The 27,426-nt window shown below is 44.9% G+C and overlaps 1 pseudogene; it reads right to left on the bottom strand.

Annotated features, from left to right (window-relative positions):
- Nucleotides 1-990: 990 nt before the first annotated feature.
- LOC119922643 lies at nt 991-27,076 on the bottom strand (annotated as a pseudogene).
- Between the last annotated feature and the right edge of the window lie 350 nt (nt 27,077-27,426).

The following is a 27,426-nucleotide window of genomic DNA, read 5'->3' as shown; positions in this document are numbered from 1 at the left end:
GTCAATGCTCTGACATTAATGAACGTGTATCTAACCCAGAACTTAAACCAGGACTTGAAACATAGTAAGTGCTTAACAACTACCATAAAAACAAAACAAAATAAAAATCCCAAATGATGATCATTTGGTAACTTCCACAGCTATGGGTTCCCCTGTAATGAGCGATCTTACATTGTAAGCATCCCCTGGGGAGGGGACCATGTCTAATTTCCAGCGTGGCACAGTGAAAAGAGCTCGGGCCTTGGAGTCAGAGGTCATGGGTTCAAATCCCGGCTCCACCAATTGTCAGCTGTTTGACTTTGGTCAAATCACTTCACTTCCCTGGGCCTCAGTTACCGCATCTGTAAAATGGGGATTAAGACTGTGAGCCCCTCCAAGGAGCAAGCTGATCACCTTGTAACCTCCCCAGCGCTTAGTACATTGCTTTGTACATCGTAAGTGCTTAATAAATGCCATCATTATTATTATTATTATCTGTTTATTCCCTCCCAGTACTTAATACAGTGCCCTGAACACAGTAAGTGCTTAATAAATATTATTACTACTACTATCGTTTTTAGGATTTCGGCTTAGCCTGCCCTTCTTGCCAAATATCCAAGAAGATTCTTCTCTCACATGGTCTCTTTTTTAAATAGTATTTTTTGAGTGCTTGCTATGTGAGCACTGACCTAAGTGCTTGGGAGAGTACAATACAACATAATTAACAGGCATGTTCCCTGCCCATAACAAGTTTTACTTTCTCTACTGTCAGCTTCTTGTGCACAGGCAACCTGTCTACCAATTCTGCTTCATTGTACTACCCTAATCAATAAATTAATAATTCAATCACTCAATTAATGGTATTTATTGAGTGCTGCTTATCTAGAGGGTTAGGAATGCCAGGGAGGGAGAGGAGGGAAGGGAAAGGGAAAGCTCTATACTGCGGACCATTTTGGCCAAATCCTCCCTGAAGGAGAGCTCGCTGTACACATCCAGAGCAAAGAGAGAGGATCAGTTTACCCCGGAAATGAAGTGGACAGAGAATATCTTCCCCAGGGCGGCCTTCATGTCATTGTTCCTCAGGCTGTAGAGGAAGGGGTTCATGGTGGGGGGCAGCACTTTGTAGAACACGGACACCAGCAGGTCCAGCGTCGATGGGGAGGATGAGGGTGGCTTCAGGTGGGCAAACGCACTCGTGAAAAGAAACAGAAAGACCATGGCTAGGTGAGGCAGGCAGGTGGAGAAGGCTTTGGTCCGGCCCTCGGTGGCCGGCATCTTCAGCACCGCCAGGAAGATGTGGACATAAGACACGAGGATGGATACAAAGAAGCCCAAAAACAAAATAACACTGAGAACAAGAACAATGACTTCTGCTTGGGCCTCTCAAAGTCATATGAGTTTGAGCAACTGGGGGACTTCACAGAAAAACTGGTGGATGATTCGAGGAGCGCAAAGGTGTGAGGAAAAGGTGATAGCCGCGTGTATCAGGGAGTGGAGACCCCCGCTGAGCCAGGAGGCGGCGGCCATCTTCGCACAAAACTCTCAGCTCATGATGATGTCATAGTGCAAGGGGCAGCAGATGGCCACGTAGTGGTCAAAGGACATTGCTGTAAGAAAGAAAACCTCTGAACCACCAGAAAGAATCAATAAAAAGACCTGTGTAGTACAGCCCTGGAAGGAGATGGATCTGCAGTTGGTCAAGGAGTTGAGGATGGACTTGAGAACAGTGACAGAGATGAGGCAAAGGTCGAAGACGGACAGGTGCCTGAGGAAAAAGTACATGGGACTGTGGAGGCGCTGGTCAAGGTCGGTGATGGTGATGATAAGAAGATTCCCCGTCAGGGCCACCAGGTAGACCAGGAGGAACAGCGCAGCGTGGGCCAACTGCAGCTCCCTGACATCCGAGAAACCCAGAAGGAGGAATTCTGTCACCATGGAGACATTGGCCGTTTTCTACTTGGATTTCTTGGGAATAATGTGGACAGGAAATGAGTAAGTGGATGATTGGAATTCATTTCAAACTTCAGCTGGATGCCGAATTTTAAAACATACTATTCCTCAACTTCTCATTAATTAATTAATTCATTCATTCATTCATTCATTCATGCATTTATTCGATCGCATTTACTGAGCGCTTACTCCGTGCAGAGCACTGCACTAAGCGTTTGGAAAGCACAATTTAGCAATAAGGAGAGACAATCCCTGCCTACAAAGGGCTTGCAATCAATCAATCAATCAATCAATCAATCGTATTTATTGAGAGCTTACTGTGTGCAGAGCACTGTACTAAGCGCTTGGGAAGTACAAGTTGGCAACATATAGAGACGGTCCCTACCCAACAGTGGGCTCACAGTCTAGAAGGGGGAGACAGAGAACAAAACCAAGCATATTAACAAAATAAAATGAATAGAATAGATATGTACAAGTAAAATAAATAAATGAATAGAGTAATAAATATGTACAAACATATATACATATATACAGATGATGTGGGGAAGAGAAGGAGGTAAAGCGGGGGACAATGGAGAGGGGGAGGAGGGGGAGAGGAAGGAGGGGTCTCAGTCTGGGAAGGCCGCCTGGAGGAGGTGAGCTCTCAGTAAGGGCTTGCAGTCTAGAAGGGGGAGACAGAAATCCAAACAAGTAAACAGGCATGAATATAAATAAACAAAATTACAGATATGTACACATATAAAGTTGCTCTGGGGCAGGGAGCGGAGGTTAGGGCAAAGGGAACAAGTCGGGGCGACATGAAGGGGAGTGGGAGCTAAGGAATAGGGGTGCTTAGTGTGGGAAGGACTTTTGGAGGAGGTTAGCCTTCAGAACGGCTTTGAAGGGGGGAAGTGTGATTGGCAGATTTGAGGAGGGAGGGCATTCCAGGCGCTTAGGAAAGGATTTGGGTCAAGAGAAGCAGCATGGCCTAGTGGAAAGAGTCCAGGTTGGGGTCAGAGGATCTGAGTTCTAATCCCCATCTATTCTCCATTTACTCCCTTGGAGGACTCATTCGTTCCTATGGCTTCAACTACTACCTCTATGCAGATGATACCCAAATGTGAGCCACATATGGGAGCTGATTATTTTGAATCCACCCCAGTGTGTGGTACAATGCTGGGCACATAGTAAGAGCCTAAAAAATACCACAATTATTATTATTATTCACCCTCAATACCTGGAGAGCCTGGATCTCCAGGGTCATGACAAAACAGCCTCTGCTCCTCACCCACCTCTCACTCACACCACTTCCCATCTTTCTGAGCAGATTCTCCCCTTCAAAGACCTTTGACCTTGGCCTCACCAGCGCCAGCACCAACTCCAGCCCCGGTCCAGCTACCCAGATTGTTTCACTTTTAATGGCATTTGCTATGTCTTTATTACGTGCGAGGCACTGTACTAAACACTGGGGTAGATACAAGTTAATCAGGTTGGATGCAATCTCTGTCCCACTCGAGGTTCACAGTCTAAATCAGACACAGGAGGATTTAATCCCCATATTGCAGATGAGGAAACCGATGTACTGAGAAGTTAGGTGACTTGCCTCAGGTCACTCAGCGGAAAACTGGTGGAGATGAGTTTACAAACCAGGTTCTCTGACTCCAGGGCCCATGCACTTTCCCTAGATTATGCTGCTTCCTGACACCCAAGATGGAGCACCTGAGAAGGTAGGGCAGGATAGGCACACTCCCTGGGATCCGAATTGGGGATGGGAATTCATCCTGGTGCAGGATAAGTAGGGGCACGGGCTCTCTGAAGTGCCTGGAGGGGGTTCCCAACACCCCACAAATCACCCAACAGCACCCCTGGACAGTGGACGTTTGCTTGAATGATGGATACTTAAACCGTCCCCTTGGTTTGACTCTGCACTTTCTGTTCTGAGTTCGAGAGTGGGGCAGAGAAGGGTCTCTGTGTGGATGTGAGGGGCAAGGGGACGGTGACAATGGTTAATCGTTGATTCAGGTTCTGCACTCACCAGACTATGTGCAGCATCGGGGTCGTCTGGGCTGCACTGATTTGGGTTCGCCTCCTTTCTCTACAGCTGATGCTCACCGTGGGGAGGGGAGAGTCTCCACATAGCTTTCAGACTCAGCCCGCCTGCTGCCCAAAGGGATCTGAGGAACAAGTAAAAGGGGGCTGCCGGTGAGCCTGAAGAGAGATCCGTTGGTCCCTTATTATGTCTGGTTCCAGGGCATTGAGTCAAGGGCCTCTGAGAAAGGGAATGTATTGTTCCCTCCCGGCCTGGGGGACAGGGACTTATGGAAGTTTAGTTAAGAAGGGTAGAGCTGAGGTTGCCAGTGAGCTTTCTCGGGGATTCTGATGATTTTGTCTCCAAGGAGTTAAAAAAAAATGGTATTAACTGAGGGCTGTAGAGAGAGGCTCCTAAATCAGAAACATGTCTGGGATAAATTTTTGATCATAGATCCACTGGGGAAGTTACCACCACTTAGCAAAGCAACTTAGAGGCATGGCCTTCCCTGCTATTTTCACTGTAGTCCCAACTGTGCACCTGAGATGTTTGACTGAGACTTTTGCCTGTGCATGTGTGCGATGACATAAATGTTGGGGCCAAATAGTGGTCATAATTGCAGCAACAGTAGTAACAGTAGCAGCAGAGTTTATTCATTCATTCATTCATTCAATTGTATTTATTTATCGCTTACTGTGTGCAGAGCACTGCACTAAGAACTTGGGAGAGCACAATATAACAATAGACACATTCCCTGCCCACAATGAGTAATTGCATTAATTAAGTGCCCACTGGGTACAAAACGCTTTACTAAGTGCTTGGGGGAGTACAATACAAGAGAATTCACAGGCTTGTTCCCTGCCCACAGTGAGCTTACAGTCTAGTAGCTGTAATGGGATTTTATGAGTGCCCACTGCCTTCAACACTGGGGTATTTACAAATTGATCAGGATAGATACAGTCCCTGTCCCACATGACGCTCACAGTCTGTAAGTAGGAGGGAGAACAGTTACTGAATCCCCATTTTGCTGTTGAGGAAACTGAAACCCAAAGAAGTTAAGTCAAGTGCCCAAGATCACACCACAGGCAAATGGCTGGATTTAGAATTCAGGTCCTTCTGACTTTCAGAAGGAAGTGCTCTATTCACTAGGCCACTCTCCTGCTCTGTGGAAACAGCTTCCCACTGACAGCAGTTTTTAAAAAAACCGTTCAGGTCGTGTTTCCACTCCCGTCAAAAACCTCCAAAGGTTGCCCATCCAACATTCGCATCAAACAGAAACTCCCCACCATTGGCTTTACAGCACTCAATCACCTCTCCCCTTCCTACATCACCTCGCCACTCCCATTCTGCAACCCAGCCCACATACTTCGCTACTCTAATGCTAGCCCTCTCACTTTACTTCATACTCATCTATCTCACTGCTGACTTCTTGCCCACCTCCTGCTTCTGGCCTGGAAAGCCTTCCCTCCTTGTAACAGACAATTACTCTCCCCACTTTCAATGCCTTATTGAAGGCACATCTCCTACCAGAAACCTTCCCTGACTAAGCCTTCTTTTCCTTTTTTTTCAACTCCTTTCTTCATCACCCTGACTTCTCCCTTTATTCACTCCCCAATCCCAGCCCCACAACAGTTCTGTACATATCTGTAATTTATTTATATTAATGTTGGTCTCCCCCTCTAGACTGTAAACTCTTTATGGGCAGGAAAGTTTTTCCTCATAAATCTCCAGTGGCTACCAATCAATCTATGCATCAGGCAGAAACTTCTCACCCTGGGCTTCAAGGCTCTCCATCACCTCGCCCCCTCCTATCTCACCTCCCTTCTCTCCTTCTACAGCCCACCCCGCACCCTCCTCTGCTCTGCTGCTAATCTCCTCACCGTACCTCGTTCTCGCCTGTCCCGCCATCGACCCCCGGCCCACGTCATCCCCCGGGCCTGGAATGCCCTCCCTCTGCCCATCCGCCAAGCTAGCTCTCTTCCTCCCTTCAAGGCCCTACTGAGAGCTCACCTCCTCCAGGAGGCCTTCCCAGACTGAGCCCCTTCCTTCCTCTCCCCCCTCGTCCCCCTCTCCATCCCCCCATCTTACCTCCTTCCCTTCCCCACAGCACCTGTATATATGTATGTATGTTTGTACATATTTATTACTCTATTTATATATTGATTGATTTTACTTGTACATATCTATTCTAATTATTGTATTTTGTTAATATGTTTGGTTTTGTTCTCTGTCTCCCCCTTTTAGACTGTGAACCCACTGTTGGGTAGGGACTGTCTCTATGTGTTTCCAACTTGTACTTCCCAAGAGCTTAGTACAGTGCTCTGCACACAGTAAGCGCTCAATAAATACGATTGATGATGATGATGATGAAATGTGTTGTGTCTGTAGTATTGTTATATTGTACTCTCCCAAGTGCTTGGCACAGTACTTTGCACGTAGTAAGTGCCCAATAAACATGATTGACTGTCTGACATGCGACCAATAATGTCAGTCTGGATTAGGGAAGATTGGTTTCAATTTCAACAAATATTGGTTATTCTAGTATTCTAGATCTTTTTTCCCTCTGTCATAGCACTTTTGGTTAGAAGCATATTCAATTTTTTTAATCCAGTGGCATTTACTGAGCACCTGCTGAGTGCCTATTGAGTACTTTGTGCTAAAAGAGTAACAGGAGAATACAAAATGTACTCTCCTTCATCAAGACGTGTAGAATTTAATGCATCAATCAATTAGATTGCTATCATTGATTTGATTCATGAATGTGTAGTCGATTATTTATTCTGATTCCGCTATCAGTATCTACCTTCTGTTAGCACTTCTTGTAAGCAGAGACTTTTACTCGTCCTTCTGTTGTGCTTTCTTGACCACAGTGTTTTACACTCAAAGTGTTTTACACGCAATAAATAAATTTATTACTACTATTACTATACTACTATTGTTGTTACTACTACTACTGCTATTACTAAACTACTCTTACTGCTACTGTTAGTGTTACTACAATTACTGCAGCTATTACTTTACTAGTACTGCTATTACTGCTACTGGTACTACTGCTACTATACTACTACTACTGGTACTACTATTACTACTACTATCACTACTATTGGCTCAGTGGAAAGACCACGGGCTTTGGAGTCAGAGGTCATGGGTTCAAATCCCTGCTCCACCACCTGTCAAGTGTGTGACTTTGGGCAAGTCACTTAACTTCTCTGGGTCTCAGTTACTGCATCTTAAAATGGAGATTAAGTCTGTGAGCCCCACTTGGGACAACCTGATCACCTTGTATCCCCCCAGCGCTTAGACCAGTGGTTTTCATATTGTAAGCACTTAATAAATGCAATTATTATTATTATTACTGCTATTACTATGACGACTACTACTACCATCGCTACTATTATTACTATTACTACTAGTATTACTACTAATTCCTAAGAGAAACAGCATGGCCTAGTATACAGAGAAAGGGCCGGGGAATCAGAAAGAACCTGGGTTTGAATCTTTCACACTAGTCTGCTGTGTGAGTTTGGGCAAGTCACTTCACTTCTCTGTGTCTCAATTATCTTATCTGTAAAATTGGGATTAAGACTGTGAGCCTGATGTGGGACCCAGACAGTCCAATCTGATTTGTCTGTATCTACCCCAGCACGTAGTACAGTGCCTGGTACATAGTAAATGCTTAACAAATACCACAGTTCTTATTATTCTTACTACTACTATTACTGCAATTACTATGACTATTACTAACACTACTGGTACCATTTTCTACTATGAATACTACTATTACTACTACTGCTACTGGTTGAATAGGGCTGGCCTCCATCTGTTCTTTCACTCCTCCAAGGATAATGGTTCTTAGCCAATGTTCCAAAACTGCTCTTCTTAAAAGTTTCCATTATTCCATCCACTCTTTCAACTGTTTTCTCCACCAATAAATGATTCCTGTCCCCAGCTCCAGAGGCTGGACATTGATTTTCTGGACAGCTGTTCAGTCCTGTTCAATATGTTCCAAATCCATTAGTACGTTGCTTCTCAGTAAGTGTTCATTCACTCAATCTTATTTATTGCGTTGAATAAATACCATTGGTGGACGTATTAATGGACTAGAACGTTGTTCTGGCTTTCTTGTAAGCAATCAATCAATCGTATTTATTGAGTGCTTACTGTGTGCAGAGCACTGTACTAAGCGCTTGGGAAGTACAAGTTGGCAGCATATAGAGACGGTCCCTACCCAACAGTGGGCTCACAGTCTAGAAGGGGGAGACAGAGAACAAAACAAAACACATTAACAAAATAAAATAAATAGAATAGATATGTACAAGTAAAATAAATAAATTAATTAACAAATAGAGTAATAAATATGTGCAAACATATATACATATATACAGGCGCTGTGGGGAAGGGAACGAAGTAAGGCGGGAGAATGGAGAGGGAGGGGAGGGGGAGAGGAAGGAGGGGGCTCAGTCTGGGAAGGCCTCCTGGAGGAGTTGAGCTCTCAGTAGGGCCTTTAAGGGAGGAAGAGAGCTAGCTTCGTGGATGTTGGGAGGGAGGGCATTCCAGGCCAGGGGGATGAATTGGGCGGGCGGTCGACGGTGGGACAGGCAAGAGCCTCGGGCCCCGGTTCTAGTATGCTCCTTACTCGAGTCTAGTATCTATTCCACTCTGGATCAAACAGTTGTGAGGAAAAGACAAAACAAGTGCTTTTTTTCCCTCACAAGTTCATTGAGCTGTTATGTTGTAGCAGATTTTATGAAAGCCGTCGTCAACATCAGTAGATCTGGGCTCTGAAAATGACCTTAATACATCTTCAAAATGTCATGCAGATTCTGAGATTAAGGCAGAGACAGGGATGCTGTGCACGGGCCCGGGATTCATAAACTCATGTGTTCTAATCCAGCCTCTGCCACCTGCCTGCTGTGTGACCTTGGGTAAATCACTTCATTTTTCTGTGTCTCAGTTATCTCATCAGTAAACTGGGGATAAAATGGGGGTAAAATGTGAGACCCACGTGGGACAGGAACTGTGTCCAACCAGATTTACTTGTATACACCCCAGCACTTAGTACAGTGCGTGGCACATAGGTCAGTGCTTAACAAATATCACAATTATTATCATCATCATCATCATTATTATTATTATTATTATTAGTAGTAGTAGTAGTAGTAGTAGTAGTAGTAGTAGTAGTAGTAGTAGTAGCAGTAGTAGTATCCATTTCCCGACCACCAGTGGAGTGAGGCAGGGTTGCATATGAGTCTGGTGCTGTTGAACGGATACCACTCAACCTTGCTGGAAAATGCGACAAGAGACATGGATGCAGCTGGTACAACACCCTTTCACTCCTCTGGGTAGCTCTTGGGACTCAACCGACTTGGATCCTCAACCAAAATCCTAGAGATGGTCATTCATGAATAGCTGTTTAGAGATGGCTGTGCCCTAGAATCACACACCAAAGACAACCTGCAGATGATTGCAAACTGTTTTGCTGAATCAGTCTACATCTACACCCAATCAAAGACTTTTTATGGTCACAGGGCTAGATGCCATCACAAAATTGTGTTATTTAGGTAGCACGGTGGCATGCTGACCCACAATGAAATGATAGATGAGAAATTAGAAATTTTAAGCAAGGAGGCCAGCCCATCCTTTAGGAGACTGTATTAAATGGAGTGTGGTGGCCAAACTGTATTAGTCTCCAGATAAGACTAGACTGTAAGCTCGTTGTGTGCAGGCAATGTCACTGTTTATTATTGTATTGTACTTCGCCAAGTGCTGAGTACAGTGCTTTGCACATGGTAAGCACTCAATAAATACAATTGAGTGAAGGGGGATGTAGACAACAAAACAAAACATGTAGACTGGCATCAAAATCATCAGAACAAATAGAATTATAGCTATAGGCACAACATTAACAAAATAAATAGAATAGTAAATATGTGCAAGTAAAATAGAGTAATAAATCTGTACAAATTTATACAAGTGTTGTGGGGAGGGGAAGGAGGTAAGGCGGGAGGGATGGGGAGGAGGAGAGGAAAAAAGAGGCTCAGTCTGGGAAGGCCTCCTGGAGGAGGTGAACTTTCAGTAGGGCTTTGAAGGGAGAAGGAGAGCTTACTCCGCAGATGTGTGGAGGGAGGGCATTCCAGGCCAGGGGAAGTACGTGGGCCGAGGGTCGACGGCAGGACAGGCGAGAACGGGCACAATGAGGAGGTTAGTGGCAGAGGACCGGAGGATGCAGGCTGGGCTGTAGAAGGAGAGAATGGAGGTGAGGTGGGAGCGGGAGAAGTGATGGAGAGCCTTAAAGCCCAGAGTGAGGAGTTTTTGCTAGATTCGTAGGTTGACAGGCAGCCACTGGAGCTTTTTGAGGGGGGGAGTAGCATGCCCAGAGCGTTTCTGTAGAAAGATAATTTGGGCAGCAGAGTGAAGTATAGACTGTAGGATGGGTGATCAGAGAGGACGCTGATGCAGTAATCCAGTCGGGATAGGATGGGACATTCATTGAGCATGTGTATGTAGCTATAATTCTATTTATTCAGATGGCATTGACACCTGTCTACTTGTTTTGTTTTGTTGTTTTTCTCCCCGTTATAGACTGTGAGCCCGTTGTTGGGTAGGGACCGTCTCTATATGCTGCCGATTTGTACTTCTCATGCGCTTAGTACAGTAATCTGCACACAGTAAGCACTCCATAAATACGATTGAATGAATGAATAATGTTTCCAGGAGTAGGGGGTGGTCGACAGTGTTGAAGGCAGTCGAGACGTTGAGGAGGATTAGGATGGATTTGAAACCGTTGGATTTGTCAAGAAGTAGATCATTGGTGTCCTTTGAGAGGGCAGTTTCCGTGGAGTGAAGGGGATAGAAGATTTCTGTGGACTGTAGGGGGTCGAACAGAGAATTGGAGGAGAGGAATTTGAGACAGTAGGTTTAGACAACTTGCTCTTGGAGTTTGGAGAGGAATGGTAGGAGGGAGATGGGGTGACAACTGGAGGGAGCCATGGAGACAAGAAAGGGTTTTTTAGGATAGGAGAGAGTTGGGAATGTTTGAAAGCAGTAGGGGCAAAGCCATCGGAGAGCAAACAGTTGAAGATGACTGTTAGGGTGAGAAGAAGGGAGAGGACATGGGTTTTGATAGGTTGCGAAGAAATGGGGTCAGATGCGCTGGTGGAGGTGGTGGATTTGAGAGAAGGCAGGAGATTACCTTTAGAAATACTGCTGGTAAAGATGGGAATGTTGAAGAGGGGGCAGGAGGGTTGAGAGACTGAGGGGGGACAGGGAAGATTTTAGGAAGATCACACCTGATAGTGTCAATTTTCTTAATAGGTGGCCAGGTCTTTGGGGGCAAGGGGTGGGAGAGCTGGTGGGCCAGGGGGCCAGAAGAAGGAGTTAAATGACTGGAAGAACTGGAGAGGGTGATGGGCATGGGTGTCAATAACGGTGGAGAAGAGGGCAGTGTTAAAGCACTCAAGGATAAACATGAATTGGACGAAATTGGCCTGATATTTATATTTCCAACTATAGCACTCTGCTTCTCACTCACAAGAGCAAAGGAGACAGACTGTGCTTGTGAACTAGGGCTATGGGTTAGTGGTATGAGATCGATGAAGGTCTAGGAGTCAAACAAATGGGGAAGAGTTGGCAGGATGAGCCTTGTCCTTCCGCAGATCGTTAGTGCTGGAATTAGAGTGAATAAAAATAGGACAGAGGTGGGAGGTCATGGGAGTGGAGGCCCACGCAATTGATTTGTCATTTATGAACATTATCAGACTAGAAAGAGGAGAAGCTCTAGTGCATGAATGTGGTGGGGAATGTGAGTTGGGAATCCATTCAGCCAGTAAAAACTGGAGTGAAGAGACTGAAAGAGAACAGAATGGTCTTTGTTGGGGATCTCCCTGTAAACTGTAAGCTCCTTGTGGGAAGGAATGGTGTCTACCAATCAATCAATTGTAATTTTTGAGTGCACACTATGTGCAGAGCACCATACTAAGTGCTTGGGAGAGGACAATATCGTAGAGTTGGTAGACGTTCCCTCGCCACAATGAGCTTACAATATACAGGGGAAGACAGACGTTAATATAAATAAGCAAATTACAGAAATAGACATAAGTGTTGTGGGTCTGAGAGTTGGATGAGAAGAGGGAACAAATCTAAGTGCAACTCTGTTGTAATCTTCCAAGCACTTAGTACAGTTTTCTGCACACAGTAAGCACTTAATAAATACCACTGATCGATTGACTGAAACTCATCTGTTGTGATGTTCTGGTAAATCATGCTAAGAGGAGGGGCCTCCTCTTCTGAGAGATTAAATTCCCCCTTTAGGACCCTCCCCAGCGTGATCTTTATGTCTCTGTTCCTCAGACTGTAGATGAGGGGGTTCAGGATGGCGGGCACCATCGTGTAAAACACGGTAAACAACAGAATCATGGCTGAGGGGGACTTTGAGGGAGGCGCTAAATAAGTAGTGAACGAAACAGAGGTAATTGATGTTTAGGTAGGTGGAGAAGGCTTTGTACCGTCCCTTTGCAGACTGGATCCTCAGCACAGTAGAGAAGATGTGCACATAACAGACATTGATGGAAACAAAGCAGAACAAAGTCAAACAGAAACCAATGACTACAGTCAAATCGAGGTTGCATGTAATTCCGAACCAGAGATCTTCAGCAAGGAGGGGACATCACAGAAAAACTGTTGGATCTCACGGGACCTACAGATTCGCAAGGATAATGCACTAGCTGAGAGGGACGCTCCATGGAGGCACCCACAGAGCCAGGAAGCGGCCGCCATCTTCCCACAGGCCCCCTCAGGCCATGAAGACCTCGTAGCGCAGGGGGCGGCAGTTGGTGGTTGTAATGGTCGTAGTACATCTCCGTGAGGATTAACGGCTCTGAAGTGGCAATCAAAACCACCAGAAGGACTTGCAAACAACAATCCAGGAAGGGGATGGAGCGGCAGGTGGTCAGATAGACCAGGATGGACTTGGGGACGATGACGGTGACGGTGTGTGGAGGTGCTGGTCAAGGGTGCTGATGGCGACGATGACGAGATTCCCCGTCAGAGCCATCAGGTATAGAGCAAGAGGAACAGCATGGCATGGATCAGCTGCAGCTCCCGACTCCTGAGAACCCCAGGAGGGGGAATTCCATCTGTGGTGTGGTTGACTATGATCTGCCAATTTTAACCAGACATAGAGAAAGGAACCATCTCTATCAGAACATCTGAAAAGATGGGACCACTGAGAACCATAGAATGTACCTCACTCTCACATATCTGGACTATCCACTAATAATAACTGTGGTACTTGTTAAGTACTTACTATGTACTGAGCAATGTATTGAGCGTTGTGTTATATAAAAGATGATTAGGTCCCACATGGGGCTCACAGTCTAAGTAGTAGAGAGAATAGATATTGAATTTCCATTTTTGCGGATGAGAGAACTCAGGTACAGAGAAGTGACTTGCCCAAAGTCACTCAGAAAGTAAGTGGCAGAGCTAGGATTGAAACCCAGATCCCTCCTGACTCCCAGTCCCAGGCTTCCCATGAAAAATCACAAACTCGATGGTTTGCTCCCACTTTGAGATATTTACCAGGACAGCTGTTTTACAACTTCCCTCACTTCATTTGCATTAATACCATGTAATGGGGAAACACTTGGTTTAGAACATTCTACTAAGCTTTTAGAAGAGTGCAAAAAGTTTTAAGATATGGTTCCTTACCCTGAAGTCTAGCAGAGAAGACAAATGCCTAAATCAATTACAGATAGGGGGGTTATAGGGTATGTACGATATGGATATGTTTCGTGGGACCTGAGAAAAGTCCTTAGGTGGAGTGGAAGGGCTGAGGTTGCAAGAGATGATACAAGATGGGAAGGTTAGAAATTTATTGGGGAAGGACTTCTGGAGGCAGTAGGATCAATAAATCAATCAATACTATTTATTTTAACTTTTATTTTTTATGGTATTTGTTAAGCACTTTTTATGTGCTAGACATTGTACAATTCTCTGGGGTACATACAAGCTAATCAGTTTGGGCCCAGTGGAATATGGAATATGGTTCTACATGGGGCTCACAGTCTTAATCCCCATTTTACAGGTGAGGTAAATAAAGAATAGAGAATTTAAGTGACTTACCCAAGATCTCACAGCAGACAAGTGGTGGAACTGGGCGAAGAACCTAGATCCCCTTACTCCCAGGACCATGCTCTTTCCATTAGGCCATGATGATTCCAAATAAGATAATCAGGTCCCATATGGGGCTCACATCATCATCAATCGTATTTATTGAGCGTTTACTATGTGCAGAGCACTGTACTAAGCGCTTGGGAAGTACAAATTGGCAACATATAGAAACAGTCCCTACCCAACAGTGGGCTCACAGTTTAAGTAGGATGGAGTAACAGACATTGAATCCCCATTTTGTCAGTGAGAGAACTGAGGCACAGAGGAAGTGAAGTGACTTGCCCAAGGTCACAGAGCAGGCAAGTGGCGGAGCCAGGAATAGTCCATCAGTCAATTGCATTTATTGTGTATTTACTGTATGCAGAACACTGTACTAAGCACTTGGGAGAGTACAATATAACAATGCAGCAGACACATTCCCTGCCCACAATGAGTTTATGGTCTAGAGGTGGGGAATAGGGGAATGCCCGGGGCAGGAGGGGCGCGGGAAATAGAATCCAGTTCCTCTGACTCCCAGGCCCGTGCTCTTTCCACTAATCCACATTAGTTATTGAGCACTTAATTTATGCCAAACACGCTGCAAAGCGCCTGGGAGTATTAACTAAGGTGAGGTGGGAGAACAGGTTGGGTAGGTAAGAGGGAAAGGAATGATGGAGTGGTTCAAATCACAAGCCAAGAATTTCTGCTGGATTTGGAGGTGCGTGGATCACCATTTAAAGAGGAGGGAGGAATGCGTGCAGAAAGATGCTGTGAAAAGATTATCTGGGCAGCAGATTTATGCAATTACTGGAGAGATTGAACAATTTCAGACTAAGTGGAAAACTGATCCAGTATTCTAGCTGTGGTACGGCTAGGGTCCAGACCTGGGTGGTGGCCATTTGGATGGAGAGTAAGGGGTGGATCTAGGAAATATTGGGGAGGAAAAACCTACTGGATATGCCAATGGCCGGGATGCAAAAGCTGAAGAGGAGGGAGAAATCAAATATAATGTTATGGTTGTAGTCTTCTGAGACAGGAAGGAAGGGGTTGTTGTCAACTGTGCTGGGAAATCTAGGTGGAGGACAGGATTTGGGAGGGAAGATGAGGATTTCGGTTTCTTCTTTTTTTAATGGTATTTGTTAAGCCCTTACTAAGTGCCCGGAACTGCACTAAGCACTGGGGTAGACATAAGCTAATCATATTGAACACAGTTCATGGGCCATAAGGGGATCCGTCTTAATCACCATTTTACGGGTTATGGAACACCTCTAAAAGAGAAGTGAAGTGACTTGGGAAGGGGACTGTGTCCAACCTCATAAAGTTGAATCAACTCCAGTGCTTAGAACAGTGCTCGACATATAGTAAGCACTTAACAAAATCCAGTTTTTAAAAAGGTGCAGGATTTGAGGAAGGCTCTGAAGGCAGGGAAAACAGATATTTGTGGGGAAGGAGTTCTAGGCAGGTAAAATAGGAAGCAGAAGCAGTGGAAAGAACACGGGCCTGGGAGTCAAAGGACCTGGATTCTAATCCTGACTCCACCATTTGCTTAGTTTGTGACTTTGAACAAGTCACTCAATTCTTCTGTGCCTCTGTTTCTTCACCTATACAATGGGGATTCAATACCTGTTCTCCCTCCTACTTAGACTATGGGCCCCTCGTGGGACAGGTAGTGTGTCCAACCTAGTTTTCCTGTACTGATCACAATACCTGACACAAGGTGAGCACTTAACACATACCACGATGATTATTATTGCTTGGTTTCTCCTCCTAGATGTAGGGTTAAGTCCTCTGCTCCCCAAACTGATCCCCTTGTCCCTATAAAGAGAAGTAACTGCTGTGCACTCAGAAGGTGGAGAATAAATATCATTGTAGTAGAAATAATACTGTGATTATTGATCCATCCTGGATTTTCCACCCAGGTATTATAAGGGTTTGTCACTCTCGTTCCACACCCCAGAAACCCTCCCAGGCCCTCTCTCTACCTGCCACTTTCACCCTGATGCTAAACTGGTTTCTGCTACTCTCTTTACTTTCCTTTGCCCTCCCTCTCTGTCCTGGAATTTCTTCACCCTTAAGAGTAATAATAGTAATAGTTAAGTGCTGAAGCAGCGTGGCTTAGTGGCAAGAGTCCGAGCTTGGGAGTCAGAGGTCGTGGGTTCCAATCCAGGCTCTGCCACTTGTCAGCTGTGTGACTTCGGGAAAGTCACTTCATTTCTCTGTGCCTGTGTGACCTCATCTGTAAAATGGGAATGAAGACGGTGAGCTCCGCGTGGGACAACCTGATTACTTTGTATCTACCCCAGCGCTTAGAACAGTGTTTGGCACATAGTAAGCGCTTAACAAATACCATCATTATTATTAGTATATACCAAGCACTGTTCTAAGATCTGGGGTAGAGACAGGTTAACCAGTTTGGACACAATCCCTGTCCCCCACGGGGCTCACACTCTTAATCTTCAGTTTTTACAGATGAGGTAACTGAAGCACAGAAAAGTGAAGTGACTTGCCCACGGTCACACAGCAGAGATGTGTTGAAACTGGGATTGGAACTCATGATCTTCTGCCTCCCAGGCCCGTGCTCTATCGACTACACCATGCAGCGTCTCTTGCATATATTCCACACCACCACTCTCCCCAATTTCAAAGCCTTATTTAAGGTCACATCTCCTCCAAAAGGCCTAGACCGATTAAGCCCTCTTTCACCTGATTTCCTTGCACTTGTATTTGCTCCCTGTATTCACCTCACTTTGAGCCCCCCAAGAATTATGTTCACAACCATAATGTATTTATTCATATTAGTGTCTGCCTCCTTCTAAAGAGTGTAAGCTCCTTGTGGAAAAGAAATGTGTCTGTTTGCTGTTATATTGTACTCTCCACAGTGTAGTACAGTGCTATCCCCAGTACACTACAGTGCTCTGCACACAGTAAGTTCTCGATAAATACCACTGATTGATTGATAGATCGATCATCTAGACTGTAAGCTCATCTTTAGCCACCCTATTTCTATATTTGTTTCCTGACTGATAATCTCGAATCTACTTCAGTACTTAGCACTGCTGAAGAGTAAGTGGTTAATAAATACAATAACTAACTAACTGAACCGTTGCTTTTCTGGTCCTCTGGGCTCTTATAGCATGTTTCCCTCTGTCTCTCATCCCCAGACCATCTTCCTAGTGCTCCCTGGTCCCTGGTTCATTGGCTTCTTGCACTTGAGAAGCAGCATGTTCTAGTGGATAGAGCATGAGTCTAAGAAACAGAGGACCTAGGTTATAATCCTATCTCTACCACTTGTCTGTTCTGTGACCATGGGCAAGCCACTTAACTTCTTTGGGACTTAGCTCATCCATAAAACGGGGATTAAATTTGGATGTCTCATTTAGGACCAGCTTGTATCTGCCCCAGAGCTTACTACAGTTCCTGGCACATAGTAAGAGCTTAACAAATGCCACAAACATCCCCCGACTATAGAATACCCAGAAAACAAAACAAAAAAACCCATAAAACACTGCAGGCTCACTGTGGGCAGAGATCATCTCTACCCACAGTTCCTTGCACATAGTAAGAGCTTAACAAATGCCATAAACATCCCCCGACTATAAAATACCCCCCAAGCCCCCCCCCAAAAAAAACCATAAAACACTGCAGGCTCACTGTGGGCAGAGATCATCTCTACCCACTCTTTATTGTTGTAGTCTCCCAAGCACCTAGGACAGTTCTCTTCACACAGTAGGCATTCAACCCAAACTAGCTCTCTTCCTCCCTTCAAAGCCCTACTGAGAGCTCACCTCCTCCAGGAGGGCTTCCCAGACTGAGCCCCCACTTTTTCCTCTCCTCCTCCTCCTCCCCTCCATATCACCACCCCTCCATACCCCCTCCCCCTCCAGACAGCACTTGTATATATTTGTACATATTTATTGCTCTATTTATTTTCTTTGAACATATTTATTATATTCATTTTATTAATAATGTGTATATAACTATAATTCTATTTATTCTTATGGTATTGACACCTGTCTACTTGTTTTGTTTTGTTGTCTGTCTCCCTCTTCTAGACTGTGAGCCCGTTGTTGGATAGGGACCGCCTGTATACGTTGCTCATTTGTACTTCCCAAGCTCTTAGTACGTTGCTCTGCACACAGTAGGCACTCAATAAATACGATTGAATGAATGAATGAATGAATTGAATAAATATCTTGCTGGATCTATTGATAGAGCAAGGCAGAGAAGCTTGGGGGTTGGGGGGAGATTTGTGCAGCAAGCAGTGACGCCAGGATCGATTTTCCTCCTCTTTCTCCTGATTCCCTGGACCCAGTTAACTATCGCTTCTCCCAAACCCTGCAACATCAAGACTCACTGCATCTATCCCAGATTTTAAGGGGGCAATCTCCACTCGTCTAGGATGCCTCCTTATGCTCATCAATGTATTGGAGTTCCTGGAGAAGCTGGAAAAACATCTTCATGAGGACGAATTTACCAGGATGCTTTGCCAAGATGTCTCCATTTTTCCCTAAAGAAAAGCTACCATTGTGTCGCAGGAGGAGTTGAGTACCCCGGTGTCTCCAGTGCTTTTTTGCTCTGTGTCTCCCGAGGCTCCACATGGATTAATTGTTCTTCCCCATGAGATTTCCTTTTGGGGTCTGCTAATCAAACCAATGGCTGATGTAATGGCCTAATGTCAAGGAGCAGAATTGTTCTAGTCCCAGCTCTGCCTTTTGTTGCCTTGGTGACTTTGAGCAACTCACTTTATGTCTCTGGATCTCCATTTCTATCAATCAATCAATGGTATTTATTATTATTATCCTTATTAATAATTACGATAATAATATTTTTTAAGCTTTCCCTATGTTCCAGGCACTGAATAATAATAATAATAATAATAATAATAATAATAATAATGTTCGTTAAATATTTACAATGTGCCAGGCAGTGTTCTAAGCACTAAGGTAGATAAAGGCTAATCAGGTTGGACACATTTCCTGTCCCACATAGGGCTCATAGTCTTAACCCCTTTATTACAGAAGAGGGAACCGAAGTCCAGAGAAGTGAAATGACTTGCCCAAGGTCATACAGCAGACAAATGGCAGATTCGGTTTAGAACTTGGGTCCTCTGACTTCCAGGCCAGGCTCTAGGGACAAGGCCACACTGCTTCTCATTTTATTAATAATAATAATGGAATTTGTTAAGAGCCTACTTTGTGCCGGGCACTGTTCTCAGCACTAGGGTAGATACAAGGTAATCAGGATGGACATAGTCCCGGTCCCATATAGGGCTCACAGTCTTAATCCTCTTTTTACAGATGAGGGAACTAAAGCACAGATAAGTTAAGTAATTTACCCAAGGTCATATAGCAGACAACTGATGGAGCTGGGATTAGAACCCAGGTTCTTCTGGCTCCCAGGCCCATGTTCGTTTTCCACTAGACCATGCTACCTTTCATGCTACATGGGCTTGGGAGTCAGAAGGACCTATGTTCTCTCTGCCGACACCTTACACACATCCTGCCTCTACCCTATAATGCCCTCTACTTTCATATATGAAACAAGATCACTCTCCCCACCTTCAAAGCCTTATTAAAATCACATCTCCTTCAGGAGGACTTTCCTGACTAAGCCTTCACTTCCCCTACTCCCTTTCCCTTCTACATCCCTCTTGCACTTCGATTTGCACTCTTGGTTTACCCTACCCTCAGCCCCAGAGCATTTCTGTGCCAATCTGATTTTTATTTCAATGTCGGTCTCCCCCTCTAGACTGTGAGCTTATTTTGGAGAAGGAACGTGTCTACAAACTCTGTTACATTGTACTTTCTCAAGCAGGTAGTAGAGTGCTCTGTAACCAGTAAGAATTCAATAAATACCATTGATTGATTGATTAATTATCTGCCTCCCCCTTCAGACTGTGAGCTTCTCGTTGACAGGGAAAGCGTCTACCAACTCTGTTATACCATACTCCCTCAACCACTTAGTACAGTGGTCTGCACCCAGTAAGTGCTCCATAAAGAATATTGATTGATTAAGTGATTTATTTGCCTTTCCTGGTGGCCAGTCTTCCCTTTCTCATCTCTCATTTCTCCTCCACTGACTTCCTTGACTATGGTGGCCATTAGTCCTATTTCCTACTGAAAAGTGTGGGTACCATGCGGTCATCATTACTATCATCAATGGTATTTTTTGAGTACTTACTGTTTGCACAGCACTGTCTGAAGTAATTACAAAAGTACAATACAACAGAATTGTCAGATGAGTTTACAGTCTATAGGGGGAGACATCTCTTCAAATTCCGTGGAGTAGTCTGCCATTAGGTCATTCTGGTATATGTATCTGAAGATTTTTCTTGGTAAAGATACAGAAGTGGTTTAGCATTGCCTTCTTCCATGTAGTAAAACTTTGAGTCTCTGCCGTTGTCTTTGATCAACATTTTGATCACTTGATCATCTGCCTTTGACTCTTTCCCACGCCACTGCTGTCTAGCACAGGTGAAACGACTTTGACACTTTGGCTTAGACCTTTCCTTATGTGGCATACCTCTGCGTTTCATCAGCATACATAAACTCTCCTGCCACGATAAGATGTCGATTCATAGGAGAGATGGGAGAGACGTATTTTAATTAATCAATCAATAGTATTTATTGGGTGCTGACTGTGTGCAGAGCACTGTATTAAGAGCTTAGGAGAGTACAATACAACGGACTTGGTGGACACGTTCCCTGCCAGTAATGAGCTTACGGTCTAGATAGGGAGACAGGAATTAATTAATTATTTAATCAATCAGTCAGTGGTATTTGTTGAGCACTAACTGTGTGCAGAGCAGATGATGAAGTTCTAGGAAGAGTATGATACAACAGTCTTAGTAATAACAATAATAATAATAATGATTATGGTATTTGTTAAAAGCTTATTATGTGCCAAGCACTGTTCTAAACAGTGGGGTAGATACAAGAAAATCAGGTTGTCCCATATAAGGTTCACAGTCTTAATCCCCATTTTACACATGAGGTAACTGAGGCACAGAGAAGTTAAGTGGCTTGCCCAAGGTCACACAGCAGACAAGTGGCAGAGCTGGGATTAGAACCCACAACCTCTGTTTCCCAAGTCCGTGCTCTTTCCACTGAGCCATGCTGCCTTCCCAACTCCCTGCCCACAACGAGCTTACAATCTAGAAACCATTTTAGAGTCTAGAGTCCAGCCCCTGCCTGGTGTGGAGACAATGGTGAGGGAGATGGAGCTGTCCTAATGGGGATGGGCAAGGAAGAGGATCTGGCAGATTGGAGAGGGAGATTGTAAGCCACTAGACCAAGGAAGACTGTTCCTTACTGAACACCCCATCATCGTGTGACCTTGGGCACACTACTTAACATATCTGTGTCTCAGTTACCTCTACTGTAAAATGGGTATTAAGACTTTGAGCCCCACGCGGGACACACTGATTATTTATAATTACCCCAGCACATAGAACAGTGCTGGGCGCATAGTAAGTGCTTAAAAAAATACCACAGTGTCCTCCATTGTGTGGTTCCCCGACACCCTCTAACTCTGTCCCCAACCGCCTGAATCCAGCCCTGTGTCGGGGGTCAGGGCAATTGGATGGTGAAATAAAGGGCATTGAGATGTGGACGAAGGTGCTGTAGGTAGCAGGGGACAAAGCAAGGGGAAGGAAAGAGTGGGGATGAAGAAGGGCTGATGGTTGTGGACACCACTCAGCATTAGTCAAAAGGAGTGACTGACTTTTGCATTTTTACTTTCTATGGGTAGATTGAGGGTGGATCTTTGAGATAAAAATCAGGCTATCTTTGCTTTGGGTAAAGGAAATATGGAATAAGCAAAAAAAGAGCAATAAAGCCAATTACCAAAGCCTAGGTCGTACCCTGGTCTATTTATGCTGGTACCAAAAGGGGCTCAGGCACACTCAGGTTGGCCAACAATGGCATGCATAATTACTGGATACACAAACATGTGACAGAGTGTGTTATATAATAGGAATGCAACATAACCTAAGAACCCCAAATTAAAACATGTTCCCAGTGGGGTCTCTGACCACCTCCATTCCTCCAAAACTGTTATGCTACCTCTAAACACACATGCAGCTTCTGGGCCACGCACCCAACAGCAGTTATCGAGTTTGGAGAGGAGAGGGGATCCTGGCATTCAAAATAAAAACACGAGACTGGACACAGACTAGGGGAAACCCAGACTGTTCAGTGTCAAATCATCCTCTAGGGCTACATGGGTGCAGTAGGTAACACTAATGGTACAGTCTGAGCCCTGAAGAACCTCAGGGATGATGTCACCAATGGGCTCCGAGTCTTCAGTTAACAAGGCCTCTCAGGCAGAACTCAGGACTGGTCCTCCCAGGGGAGCCCCCTCCCCGATGCTGCCTGGAACAGCGGCTGATTTAAGGAGAATATGGGGTCATCGGGGGACCATTAAGAACAGTTACCTCACAGTGCCTTTCTTGACACAGCCATGACTGTGCAAGAGGAGACAAGAAGAGGTGAGCATCCAGAATCAGCAAGGAAACATAACCCTAGACCATTCCAGTGAGTCGGAGGGGGAAAAAACTGGTGGTGAAAACAGATGAGAAAACTACTCTGTACAATTTCTTCACCTCAAAGTGATATTTTCATTTGGGGCATTTATTAAGGGCTTACTATGAGTCAATGTCTGGGGCAGATACAAGATTATTAGAACAGGCCTTGTGTCAATCAGAGCTCAAGAGCTAAGTGATAGGGAGAGAGCAGGGGCTGTATACCCATTTTGCAGAGAAGGAAATCGAGGCCCAGAGAGTTAAGTGAGTCATCCAAAGACTGCCAATGGCAGAGCTGGGACCAGAACCCAGGGCCTGTAGTTTTACCACTAGCCCATGCTGTTTCCAAGGTAAAGAGATCTTGTCTAAGGAAAATCTCAAATCTTTTCTTTGAGGTGGTAACTTCATCATCTTCATCAGTGGTATTTATGAAGCGCTGTCTTTGTGCAGAGCACTGTACTAAGAGCTGGGGGGTGGTAATAGTACAACAGACTCGGTAGACCCGTTCCCTGCCCATAACAAATTTACTGTCCAGAACGGGAGATAGGCATTAAAATAAATAAATATTAAAGAAGCAGCCTGGCTCAGTGGAAAGAGCCCGGGATTTGGAGTCAGAGGTCATGGATTCAAATCCAGGCTCTGCCAATTGTCAGCTGTGTGACTGTGGGCAAGTCACTTAACTTATCTGTGCCTCAGTTACCTCATCCGTAAAATGGGGATTGACTGTGAGTCCCACGTGGGGGAACCTGATCACATTGTTACATCCCCAGCGCTTAGAACAGTACTTTGCACATAGTAAGCGCTTAATAAATGCCATTATCATTATATAATTAATAGACCTGTACATACCTGTGGGGATCCTTGATTTTCTCACGGACCTGAACCAGAATTCTTTCTTTTATTCATGTTTCCCTTGGCATACCTGGCAGCAGCAGGCTGAGCTGTGGATCTCCTCGGCCGGTGTCTAAGGGGGTGTTGGGTTGGAGAAGCTCACAAGCCTAGACAGAAGGAAAAGGGTGTAAGTTTTCCCATCCACGCTCAGGTAATAGAAAACCCCAGACACAGAAGGAGAATCTATCATGGCACCTTGAAAATATATATTTGTCTGCGCATGCATTGTGTGTGTGGGGGGTGTGGGTGTGGGTGTGTACGTGTGTGCGCATGCGCCAATGTGTAAATATACTTAATAATTATCAACAATAATTAGAGTAGTTAAGCACTTACTAAGGGACCAGCCCTGTTCTAAACTGTGGGGAGATACCAGATAATCTAGTTGGACACACAGTTCCGGCCCCCCTTGGGGCTCACAGTCTAAGTATGAGGAAGAGCAGGCAACTGAGGTACAGATAAGCGAGGTGACTTTCCATAGGTTACACAGTAAGCTAGTGGTCCTCTGACTTCCAGGCTGGTGCTTTTTCCACTAGACCATGATGCTTCTCTATTACTGGTGTAGTGGAGTGTGTTTACATTTGTGTCGGTGTATATGTGAGGTCACGTGGGTGAATAAATGTGCGTACATTTGTGCACATGTGTATACGTATAGGAATGTGAGCAAATGTACAGACAGCCCTTGGCCAACCCGCTTCTATGTGCAAGTCACTGACGTGCAAAACAGTATCAGGAAGCAATGGTGGTACACACGAAAAAGGACTCAGCAGAAATAGAGTTGTTGAGCATGTTGACAGGTGTCAGGGATAGGAGGGGCTTCCGACCCCCATTTCTCCAAAGCCATTGCATTCTCCCGCCTCCGAGGATCTTCAGAAAACCGGATGTTATGAACCATAGAATTCGGTGGCAGGAAACGAGATAGAGGGAAGAAATTCAAAATGGTGATTTTCTGAATCCCATTCTGTTATTACCCTTCATTCTGTGTATCCTTGGGCAATCCACAGATTCCCCTAGAAAATAGCCAATGCCTCCACAGTGATAGAATTTGTCCTCCTGAGGTTCTGAGATGGCTCCCGGGAACTGTAGCTGTTCCACGCCACGTTGTTCTTCCTGGTCTACCTGGCGGCCCTGATGTGGAATCTCCTCATCGCTGCCATCACCGTCCTCGACTGGCGCCTCCACAGCCCCATGTATTTTTTCCTCAGGAACCTGTCCTTCATAATGTCTGTTACATCTCCGTCACTGTCCCCAAATCCATCCTCAACCCCTTAACAGATAACAGCTTGATATAATAATAATATTAATAATATTAATAATATTAATATTAATAATAATAACATTTGTTAAGCGCTTACTATGTGCGAAGCACAGTTCTAAGCGCTGGGGTGATACAAGATGATCAGGTTGTCCCACGTGGGGCTCACAGTCTTAATCCCCATTTTACAGATGAGGTAACTGAGGCCCAGAGAAGTGAAGTGACTTGCCCAAGTCTGCTTTATCTGCTAGGTCACGTTGCTTCCCTTGCCCCATTCCTGTCTTCTCTGCACTGATTTCCTGGGTTCCTGCTCTGGCCCTGACCATCGTTCTAGTTCATCCGGTTTTGTGACAGTTCCCTTCTCATCTGGTTCTCCTCCTGTCTGGTGCAGAAGCAAGGGTGATGTACATAGAGATGTTCTAATGGGGTAGAGCAAGGGGGAGGCCCTGGGAGTTGGCAGAGGAAGGGGGCAGCGGAGCGGAACGAGAATGACTGCCCCTCTGCCTGACTCTCTCCACATTCATGCTAATTTTTATAGTACTTTTTAAGCGCTTACTATGTAACAGACACTGTTCTAAGTGCTGAGATAGATACAAGGTACTCCGGACCCACGTGGGGCTCACAGTCTTAATCCCTATTTTACAGATGAGGTATTTTAATAATAATAATAATAATAATGGTATTAGGTAAATGCTTACTATGTGTCAAACACTGTTCTTAGTGCTGGGGTAGATATAATCTAATCAGGTTGGACACCATAACTGTCCCATTTGGAACCCACGATCTTAATCCCCATTTTACAGTTGAAGTATCTGAGACCCAGAGAAGTGACGTAACTTGCCCAAGGTCACATATCAGTCATGTTGTGGAGATGGGATTAGAACCCATGATTTTCTAACTCTATCCACTAGGCCATAATGCTTCGTGTTCTCCATCACCACTCACACTCTGGCTCTGCCACCACCTGACTGAATCAAGCTACCGCCTCTACACAGATGCTTCCCAAATCTCCCTCTCCAGCCCAGATCTCTCTCCTATTTTGAAATGATATTCGTTAAGTACTTCATCGTCATCATCAATCGCATTTATTGAGCGCTTACTATGTGCAGAGCACTGTACTAAGCGCTTGGGAAGTACAAATTGGCAACATATAGAGACAGTCCCTACCCAACAGTGGGCTCACAGTCTAAAAGGGGGAGACAGAGAACAAAACCAAACATACTAACAAAATAAAATAAATAGAATAGATGTGTACAAATAAAATGAATAAATAAATAGAGTAATAAATATGTACAAACATATATACATATATACAGGTGCTGTGGGGAAGGGAAGGAGGTAAGATGGGGGGATGGAGAGGGGGACGAGAGGGGGATGGGGAGAGGGGGATGGAGGGGGAGTGCTTATTATGTGCCACAAACTGTACTATGTGCTAGGGTAGATATAAACTAATCAGGTTAGACATAGTCCTTGCCCCTCATGGAGCTCAGAGTCTTAATCCCCATTTTACAGATGAGGCAACTGAGGCACAGAGAATTGAACTGACTTGCCCAAGGTCCCACTGCAGACAAGTGGTAGAGCTGGGATTAGAACCCACATTCTTCTAACTCGCAGGCCTGTGCTTTATTATCTGGGTCACGCTATTTCCCTCCTTCTCTGCAGTCTCACATTTCCTCCTGCCTTCAGGACATCTCTAATTGATGTCCCATCAACACTTCAAAATTACCATGTTCGAAGCAGAATTCTTCATCATTCCACCCAAAATCTGACCTCCGGACTATTCCATCACTGTGGACAGCACCACTATCCTACCTGACTCTCAAACCCATAACCTTGGCATTATCCTCGACTCACCACGCTCATATATTCAGTCTGGCACCAAATCCACACTGTTAATGTTCTGCCATCTCCTCTCCATCCAAACTACCGCTATATGTATCCAAGCATTTATCCTATCCCGATTTGATTACTGCATCAGCCTCCTGGTTGACCTCCCTGCCTCCTGTCTCTTCCCACTCCAGTCGATACTTTGCTCTGCTGTCCGGATCATTTTCCTAAAATGACGTTCAGTTCACATCTCCCCACTCCTCAAAAACTTTTAGTAGCTGCCTATACAGCTCCGCAACAACAGAAACTCCTTAGCGTCATTTTAAAACCCTCAATCACCTCTCCCCCTCCTATCCTACCTCTCTGATTGCCTACTACAACCCAAGTTTACATGCCTTGCTTCTGTAATGCCAACCTACTTATTGTACCTCAATCACATCTGTCTCACCACTGATCTCTTGTCCAGATCTTTGCTTTGGCCTGGATCTCCATCCACCTTCATATTCAACAAACATTCCCTTTTTATGGTATTTGTTAAGTACTTACTATGTTCCAGGTCTGTACTAAGCGCTGGAGTGGATACAAGCTAATCAGGTTGGACACAGTCCATGTCCCACATGAGCTCACAGTCTTAATCCCTATTTTACAGATGAAGTAACTGAGGCCCAGAGAGGTGAAGTGACTTGCCCAAGGTGGCACAACGGGCACGTGGCAGGACTGGGATAAAAACTAAGATCCTTCTGACTCCCAGGCCCGTGCTTTTTTAACTAGCTAATGCTGCTTCAAAATCTCTCCACCTACAGAGCTTTATTAAAATCATGTCTCTTCCAAGAGGCCTTTCCTAGCTAAACC

This window comes from Tachyglossus aculeatus, unplaced genomic scaffold, assembly GCF_015852505.1.
Source record: "Tachyglossus aculeatus isolate mTacAcu1 unplaced genomic scaffold, mTacAcu1.pri scaffold_116_arrow_ctg1, whole genome shotgun sequence".
Taxonomy (NCBI): domain Eukaryota; kingdom Metazoa; phylum Chordata; class Mammalia; order Monotremata; family Tachyglossidae; genus Tachyglossus; species Tachyglossus aculeatus.
Note: the sequence above shows the minus strand (reverse complement) of the source record. Positions and strands in the feature narration are given on the sequence as shown.